General features: G+C 48.7%; 1 long non-coding RNA gene across 2 annotated transcripts; it reads left to right on the top strand.

The window, feature by feature from the left end:
• Positions 1-286: 286 nt before the first annotated feature.
• LOC122193352 lies at positions 287-9,096 on the top strand. Of its 2 annotated transcripts, none has more exons than XR_006182874.1 (5): positions 287-740; positions 2,121-2,198; positions 3,453-3,530; positions 4,608-4,751; positions 8,976-9,096. It is a non-coding gene; the product is annotated as an uncharacterized LOC122193352 (long non-coding RNA). The 2 variants fall into 2 exon arrangements; XR_006182875.1 differs by lacking the exon at positions 287-740 and adding an exon at positions 1,532-1,731.
• Positions 9,097-9,102: the final 6 nt, after the last annotated feature.

The following is a 9,102-nucleotide window of genomic DNA, read 5'->3' as shown; positions in this document are numbered from 1 at the left end:
CCCGCAGCCCCAACCGGGGCCAGGCAGGACGCGCGCAAAGATGACGCAATAACGGCGCGACCGCGGATGGAACGGACCCCGCGCGGAGCGCCCGCCCCATCCGGCGGACCGACCAATGGCAGCGCGGAGGAGGGGGGCGAGCGCGGGCTCTCCTCCAATGGCGTCCGCGGATGGGGGGTCGGCGTGGTGGTGGCGGCGCGACGGCGGAGCCGCGGGACTCCGCGCGGGGAGGGACACGCTTAGCCGCCCCGCCGCCCCGCGTCCTCGGTCCTCCCGGTGTAGGGAGGTGCGGAGAGGACGGAGCCAGGCTGCACCCGGTGGTGCCCAGCAGCGGGACCAGAGGCACTGGGCACACGCTGCAGCGCAGCAGGTTTCCCTGCATTGCTGCCACGGCCGCGCTGCTTCCCCGTTTTGGGTAATACTACTGAATATGTATGTCTGGGCTAATAAATGTATCGAGACCCCACTGTGGCGCGCAAGCTAGGAGGAGCGATCCCCCTTGCACCCAGCGTGTGGCGCAGCGCTGAAAGAAGGACGTATCTGCTCTCATAACCTGACGTGGGTTCATGAGTTTGATTCCGCAGATCATTAGGGCACCCCAGATGGGACACTCTCTGTTCGGCTGCAGGACCAGTTGAGGAGGGAGACGCCTTTGGCGCGCCCCGAGAATTCTTGGTAGGACTCCCCCTGCTCATCCTATCACTGCAGGGACAGACGGGGACCATCTGGAAGCGGACCAGGTACGTTTAAAGGGAAGGCTCCGTAAGGCGTACACAGGAGCCGGGGACTCCATCAGACGTGAGGGGCTGCCCCACGCGGAAGGGCTTTACCCTGCGGGTGGACTAGTGCAGGGAAGGTAATGACCGGGAAGGACAGGTGCCTTGTAGCACTATGTCTGATTGCAGGGATTGTGGGTTCGACCCCACCTCTGGCTAGCACTTGTAAGCTAGGCTAGCGCTTGGGCACTGGTAATCACGAGTTCATAACCATCTAGAACTCACGTCAATTCCAGGGATTGTGGGTTGGAGTCCCACCCTGAGTTAGCGAGGTACAGTGCTGACAGCTGTCAAGTGATAACCTGAATCATTGCAGCCGCGGCAGTAGGAATAATGATCTGCGCTGTTGTTGCCATCTGCAAATGTCCAGCGCTGTGTGTTTGAACAACTGCTATTGGTATATTCGGGATTTTAATTTGAGGAAGCTACTGAGTTTAACTTTTTTTTTTTTTAAATGAGCATATTTATCGGAGAATTCAGGATCTCTCCTGAAGTGCACGTATTGTGCATTTATATGATGTGATAAATCTTATGCCCTGGCTTGAGCCCTTTTTGCTCATCTGTGTACAGATGCATGATTTCAGGCCAGCCACTGTTTTCTGTAAGACTCCATTATTAAACTGTATTTGCATGCTGTGGCTGTGAAGTTCAAGGTCCTGGCAACAGATTGCATTGAGGACCAAGTCAGAAGACCTGGAAAATGGGGCCTTGTCGACTCCCTTGACTGCTTCTTTAAACAAGTCCTGGCAGATGGCTGCTCAGAGCTGTATTCTCTGCTTTATTGATGTGCAGATAAAAGGCTGGTGATGTTTCTTACTGGTGCTTAAAAACAAACACTCCAAAGCCCACGGAAAGATAACCACCTCCAACCACAAAGCTACCAGAGGAACTGTAGAGCATAACAGCTTCTATAGCTACTGCTATTGGAGCACTTTGATCTGAAGGGCCTGCAAAGGTTAGTGTGCTTTCCATGGGTGTTTGTTTTTTCGCTTTGTTTTATCCTTGAGTAGACATTTGATTCCTTTCAGTTTGAGAAAATAGAATGAAGTGCCTCCGTATTCTTGTCCCACTTGAGACTCTCGTCTGTGTAAGCCAGCATTTCTTTGTGCATGGTAAAAGGGAAGTACTTTGTCGTGCTGGTTTCTGAAAACGTGGCTTGGCAATTACTGTGCCAGCAGTCTTGTGCTGCCTGTGCCGCAGCTCTGCAGAGAGGTGGCACATATGGTGATGGCGAAGGCAAATGCCTTGATTTTCATTCTTTGCTCGTTACTGCATATGTAACAGCGTTCAAAAAAATGGCTGTCACGTCATCTGAACAGTTCTTCTGTTCCTTTCTTTTTCCAGACAATCACTCAATCTGTCAGGCCTCCCCTGCCTCATTTCCAACCTTCCACTCAGCGAGCAGCTTTCTACCTCAGTCTTGTAAGTACACCTTCAATACGTTTGGTTGCATTGACTTACATTTGGTGAAGTGAGTTGCACTGCTTCTTGTGCATGCACACAAATTACGACCAGATACCAGAATTCCGAACTGCTCGCCCCCAGTGCTGCAGGTTCTGTGCCTGACAAAGTCTCAAACTTCCTGCTTTTCTTCTTACCATACAACACAGTGGTACAATGAATGTGTAGGGTTAGTGCCTCCCAGTCTTTGTGTGTATATTGAAGAAAAAAATGGCTGGAACAGAGATGCAGTTTGGTTTATCCTTGGGGTTTATTCCAAGGCTGCGTGCTCTGACATGCTGCTATGGTTTGACTGTTGGAAGTGGTCATGACCTTTCTGCTGGCATCAGTTCCTTCCCAGGGAATAACTGCAGCTGACTGCAGTGTTGGTTTTGTTGTTCCATCCCCACAAAAGATATTCTGAGAGTCTGTGTTTTTCTGTTCCTATTATTAGTATTACTGCATTATTAGGATGATGGCTTATTGAGGTACGTAGATTGCTCTGAAAGGAATGCCTCCTATTTATTTCCACAGAAATGGCAACGGATACATAGGGCGAGTTCTCAGCTACAAAGCTGTTTTTCAACATGGTCACCACCATTAACTATCGTTTTGTTGTTTTTTTTTTTTCCCTCCGGTGTTGAGCGAGAGCCTGCGTGCTGTGCTTGTTTAAAAAGAAATTATAATAATTAAAATAAATCCGTTTGCTGTCTGGGTGGCTCGTCTTGCATTGCTGTTGCCACTGCTGAAATGCACCACCACTGCTTCGCTGCGCTCACCTCCACGTGTCGGGCTTCATAAATGTTCTGCAGGCACTGATGGATGTCAGTGGTGCGATTTTTTCAGTGTGGAGGAGTTCAGGGACACCCTGTGCTCCATGAGCACTTCCGAGCCAGGTGCTGTGCTGCCATTCTGGCCCTCTGCTGCCGTCTGTGGCACGGCTGCAAAATGTAACTGAATGCTGGCAGGAAGGTTCAGCCTCTGCTGTCATCCCACCAGCGTCCACCTGTGATGTTGTGGGCCAGCTTTATAAGACAGGAGGCATTACTTTTGGATCAGCCCTTGTGTAGTTATGAAAAAGTAAGGTTTATAAAGGCTGGCTGAGTAAATTGGTGGCTGCTAATGAGATCCACAACTACAGGAAAACAGTAGTTAGACACTGATAGCTTTCAAGGTCAGTTTAGATTACATGGCTGTGTTGGGTTATTTTTTATTTAATGTTGTGTTTCATTGCAGTAGTTTCTGAAAAATCCTCAGGTGTGGCATTCCGAATCTGCAAACTCTGGTATTCTTGAGTAACTCCATCCTGTAAAGGTAAGTGGATTAGTTCTCATACTCGATTGTAAAACTGCTGTTAAGAATTGGTATTGCAAGAAAGAAGCCTTCTTTTGTTTTATAATACGGAATTACAAAGTCAGAAGTAGATTCCTGTATGTGGAAGTATTGTAAGGATGTTTTACTCGTCTCTTCTGAGAGGAACTTTGGGGTCTTTGGTGTGCATTCATAAAGTGCTGATTAGTCTGGTGATGCAGATTGTTTTGGAGGTCTCAAACACTGCAGCCTTTTAGCAGATACACGCTTTGAGAGTAGTGATTGACGTGGTTCCAGCGTGACAGTGCAGCACACGGGTGTCCTTTTCCATCTTCGGGCCCACCTTACTGCCTTTCCAACCTGTGCACTGAATTGCAATGACATGTCAGTATCGGATCCCTCAGCACTGTGCTGAGCCTCACCTTACTCGTACTCACCCACTGGACGTTACTCAGCTTTAGCAGTCGTGTTTCTGCTACAGAAGGGCTTGCCGGATATCTGTAGTATTGATCCGGCCCGAAGGTGACAACCTTCCAACCTGCTGGTCTCTGCCCATGTTCTTTGTCACAACATCGGATGTCTGTGCTCGCTGGATGCACTGGTAAGAAATGTTTTTGAGAAGAGAACCTCGTGCTTCCCAGAGCAGTAAGACTGTGAGGATTTGGGAGGCTTTTCACAAACCTGGTTAGAGTGTGCTTTCCCAGACGGCGTGCTGTTAAAGCAGCCTTTCTCAAAAGCAGAGCGTTGTGCCTGGTGTGACTTAAATCCCACCCACAAAGGAGCATTCCCTGCAGTCTCTGATCTCAGGTGCGTGTTTCCCCCACTGCTGGAACTGCTGGACTTTCACGCCTTCACTGTGTGTGTTTGGGTCTCTTTATTAGCTCTGTTTGTTCTACTAGCTGTATGCAAATGTATCGGGAGGAAATGAAAAGATCTTTGAAAATAGCTTGGAGATATTAACCTGAGGCAAGAAGGTGAATTTTATTGCCTTAAATCAGGCTTCAGAGGATGTCCTTGAACTCAGAAGCTTGGACTTTGTTATAGCTTGATATTTACTGCTTGAACTTTCTTTAACTCTAGGACTGGAGGGAGAGCTTTTCTTCACACCTTGCTGTGTATGAAATCTACACTTGAACTGCACTTGAGACGGGCAGAAATGTAGCTGAGCAGAGCCTCCAGCAGCTCAGCCCTTTCCTTCAAACTATGAAGAAGGCTTTAATATTCGTAAGTCAGAAATCTCGTGTCAAAACTTAATTCTGGTATGGACACAGCCTCGCTGTGTAAGACGTGGCAGGTGTGGTCTTTGAGTCACCACAGGTGTGGGACATGTGAAGTAATCTGGTCGTGTTTCAATTTCTGTGTATTTTTCCCCGTTTCTCTGATCATTTCTCTGTATTGCTGCATCTGGCAGGGATTGCTGTCCTGGCCCAGAGCTCTGTTCCCTCATGGGCTGCACTCATTTTGCTGTCCCACCATTTGGGTTGCGCAGGCCATCTACGGCCAGTGTTCCCATCCTCCTGGGCCTCCACACACATGGCAGTTAGCAAGGAAGAGCAAAGTTGTTCAACCTTGTCCTAAAGTTATCAATCTGTTCATCCAACCTGTGCCTTGGTCACAGTGGCAACGTGCCGTTAGCAATGCCATCACTGCACTCAGGTCACAAGCTCTGACAGCAGGCACTGGGGATAATTTCAGGTGAGGCCGTTCTTCACATCCAGGCACATGGATGGTGTCTTTTTCCAAATGGACCGTGCTGGTAGGCGGGTAAATCCAATCATGCAGGATCTGCAAAATAAAATTATGTACTACGTACATAGTTCTCCAGAGCGGTGGTGATGTGAGGTGGATCTCCTTTTCTCACAATTTGTTTTAAAACTGGCAATATCAGTAATTGTTCTATCATGGGTTTGAATTAAATCTTGGGTTTAATTAAATCTTGTTCACCGCTGTTGAACGGAATTTGATTCATCCTTGATAATCTGCATCCATTACTCCTCTCATGACATGAGTTTTTTTCCTCCAAAACCCAAGGGAACCTTTTTCTTTCCATGTTTTTGCCAGAAGCTCCAATTGGCACGTGCCCCATTTGCAGACACGTTTAACTCTGTTTCTGCTTTTTGCATGGGCCCTAAGTCTGAGGCCCTTTGAAGAGCCTTTGTTGCTAATTCAAAGGCAACCTGCTGTTTGTTTCCCCCTCCAACTCTTCCTTGTCACTTTGTATATAAACAACAGGGTTAAAATTTGTCCTAGGTATGGAACGTGCTGTCTCCAAAAATCAAACAGCCCAATATACACTGCTGTGCCTCATTCTTATTACAGGGTACTGCCAAGTCTAAAATGTTGTGTTGAGTTTTGGGTAGTATTTCCCAATGCCCAAAATGCCTCTGAATTCCTAAAAATGTCACTTTTTGAATTTCAGTAGGATGAATTTCCCAGCCTTTCTGTTTCATCTGATCCACAACCAATTCCAGCATTTGTTGCACCCCTTCCTCGGTTTGCCTTAGTCAGGACGTCATCTACATAATGAACTGTTTGCATGTGAGGAGGCAGTTTGGTGTCATGCAGATGTTCAGCCACAGTTCTGTGGCAGATGGTTGGGCTGTGCAGCCGTCCCTGAGGCAATCTACAGACAGGATCTTGTCACCTCTGCCACGGGAAGGCGTTCCTCTGCAGTCAGGATCATGAATAAGCTAGCATTAGCTAAATCAATTACAGCATGCTCTGCTCTGGAATGGTTCTGAGCTTCTTCTGTTAAAGCAACACTACCTGCTGCAGCTGCTGTGAGAGGTTGGGTGAGCTTGTTTAATTCCTCCCACAACCCACCGCTTTTTGACAGGCCATGTTGGATTGTTCCGAGCTGTAGTAGCTGACTTAAAACTCCTGCACCCAATAAATCATTAATTGTCCTTTATATCTCTTCATGCTCCCCCCTCCAGGTCCTGTACTGTTTCACTGTCACTACTTCAGTTGCAGCAGGAATCTGCACAGCAGGCATTGTTACTTTTCCCACTGAAATTGTCGGAGCACGAATGCAATTCCTTATTCCAAACTGGGGCTGAGCACTGGGGAGATTCAGTGTTAGTCATTTTAGAATGCCCATCCCTGCGATGTATTCTGGGGCGGGGACAGTCATCACAGGATGCAGCCGTTGTGGGAGGTTTCCTATTCTCATTTCTATTTGTGTTTGTACATTTTCAGTTTGTTTCCCTCCCAACCCTATAATAATTACCAGTTGTCCTTCACGTTTCTTGGGGTTCCCATATGTTAAGGAGGCCTCTGTTCCAGGGTCATTTAAGGCTCTTACAGTTTGCGAGGACCCGTTTTTCTAAAATATTTGGAGCTCCACGAGGGGTTGTTGGTCCTGCACCCGTTGCATTGGAGCTTGGCCATCATTTCATTCTTGTCTTTACGTGGAGCTGCTTCCCTAACCTCCTTCCAAGGATACAAACTGGAACATGGTTCCCAATCCTTCTCCCCCAGAGCAGCTGATCCTCTCGCGTTGGGCCCTGTGAGCAGATGAGAGTCCCATTGAGGCTCTCCAGGGAGCGCAGTAGCTGGAATTGTTCCTGGGCCGTTTGCTTTAGAATGTGGCACTTTCTTGCTAGGTTTTTTAACCCCTCTCAGTTTGTGTATCCTCTGTAATTCAGGAATTGGAAAACCATCCATCTTATTGTGAGGCATCCTGTCTTGCAATAAAGCTGTAAACACTTATTTTCAAGGAATCCTATTTTCACTGCCTTTCTGCTCTTCCCTCTTGTCCATTCTCCCCTGCCATCTCCTGCTTTCCCCTGCCCCATTAGCTGTGCTCCTCTTACCTGTGTCCTTTCTTCTCTTCTGCCCTCTCTGTCCTCCCCTCTCATTCATCACACTTCTGTTCCCCTGGCTTACAATTTCCCTTCAACTTTGTGGTGGGCTGCCAGGGGATTCTGTCAGTGGCCTGGAGCAAGGACAGCACAAGGATAGGGAAAGGAAGGAAACAGGAGAGGGAGAGGGGTGGGCAATAGGGAAAAGTGTAGGGGTAGGGGCAGGATGAGTGATAGGGACAGGGGCAGGAGAGATGGGCAGGAGAGGGAAAAGAGAGGGACAGGCAGTGATAGGAGGATAAAGAAAAGGGTGGGGGTAGGTGTGGAGGTAGTGGTAGGGTCGGGATAGGGACAGGAACACAGGCAAGGTGAGGTGGAGGATCAGGGACAAGACGAGAACAGGAATGGGCTAAACAGAATAGGGGCAGAACAGGGCCTGGTCAGGGCTACATCAGAGGCAGGAGAGGGACTCGAAAGGGGCAGGACTGGAGACAGGCACTGCTGGGACTGCTGACACTTTGTGGTGGTGAGGATGAAGGGATGCCTGCTGCATTTCCTGGCTTGTGAGAAGTAGAAGATCTTGGGGATTTCTCTCTTTTTATTTATTCTCTCTAAACAGCTTATTCATTGCTTTGAATAGTGACTTAGGATAATTAATGTAAACCATAGAATCATAGAATCACCAAGTTTGGAAAAGACCTAAAAGCTCATCCAGTCCAACCGTTCACCTCTTACCAACAGCTCCTACTAAACCATGTCCCTCAGCACAACATCCAGTCTTTAACACCCCCAGGGTCGGTGACTCCACCACCTCCCTGGGCATCCATTCCAGTGCCTGACCACCCTTTCTGAAAAGTAATACTTCCTGATGTCCAGCCTGAATCTCCCCTGCCATAGCATGGAACCATTCCCTCTGCTCCTATTGCTGATGACACGAAAGCAGAGGCCGACCCCCAGCTCACGACAGCCTCCCTTCAGGAAGTTACAGAGAGCAGTGAGGTCTCCCCTGAGCTCCTCTTCTCCAGGCTGAACATTCCCAGCTCCTTCAGCCTCTCCTCATATGGCCTGTGTTCCAGACCCCTCACCAGCTTTGTTGCCCTCCTTTGAACACGTTCCAGGACCTCGATGTCTTTCTTGCAGTGAGGGGCCCAAAACTGGACACAGTACTCGAGGATATTGCCTATAGATCTGGAGGTGGGGAAGCTGCCTCTGGTGCCTGCACAAGGAGCTCTAGCTGCACTGTGCCTGGTTACAGGTCAGCATCGTAGTCTTGGTCTGTCTGACTTGACTGGTGGGAGTGTAAATCATTGAGGGTTGTACGTCGAGCCCTTCCTCTGGACAGTGTGCTGTCACTGGAATGGTACCTATGAAGGCATGACCTGTCCTTAATGCAGATCTCTTCAGCACTGCCTGATGCCTTATACTGGGCTGCCTTGTTCTGGAATCACACGCCAGATCATGCCAGCACTGCCTGGTGGGACTCCTGGGTAACACTGTGGTTAGAAGCTCTGGTTTTGGTGCCTCTGTGTGATGTGAAATTCCCTACCAACCTCTGAAATGCAACTTTTTCCTAAGCCTTATGCTCCTGTCTGCTAAGCTGTGGGTTCTTATCACTGCAGAACGTGGTTCTTGTTTGCTTTTGCAGGTGTTTGTAATTGTTGGTGTATAATGCTCTGATGGCATCACAGACCACCTCCGCCGTGCTCAGGGGCTTTTCTGAGCTGCAGGCCCCACACTGCAGCCCCATGGCACAGCCTCACATCTGGTGTCAG

The sequence above is a fragment of the Lagopus leucura genome, unplaced genomic scaffold (genome assembly GCF_019238085.1).
Source record: "Lagopus leucura isolate 7727_CA_CO unplaced genomic scaffold, USGS_WTPT01 34936-0_obj-0_obj, whole genome shotgun sequence".
NCBI classification, from domain to species: Eukaryota; Metazoa; Chordata; class Aves; order Galliformes; family Phasianidae; genus Lagopus; species Lagopus leucura.
The sequence above is the reverse complement of the archived record's forward strand: the minus strand, read 5'-3'. Positions and strand labels throughout refer to the sequence as shown.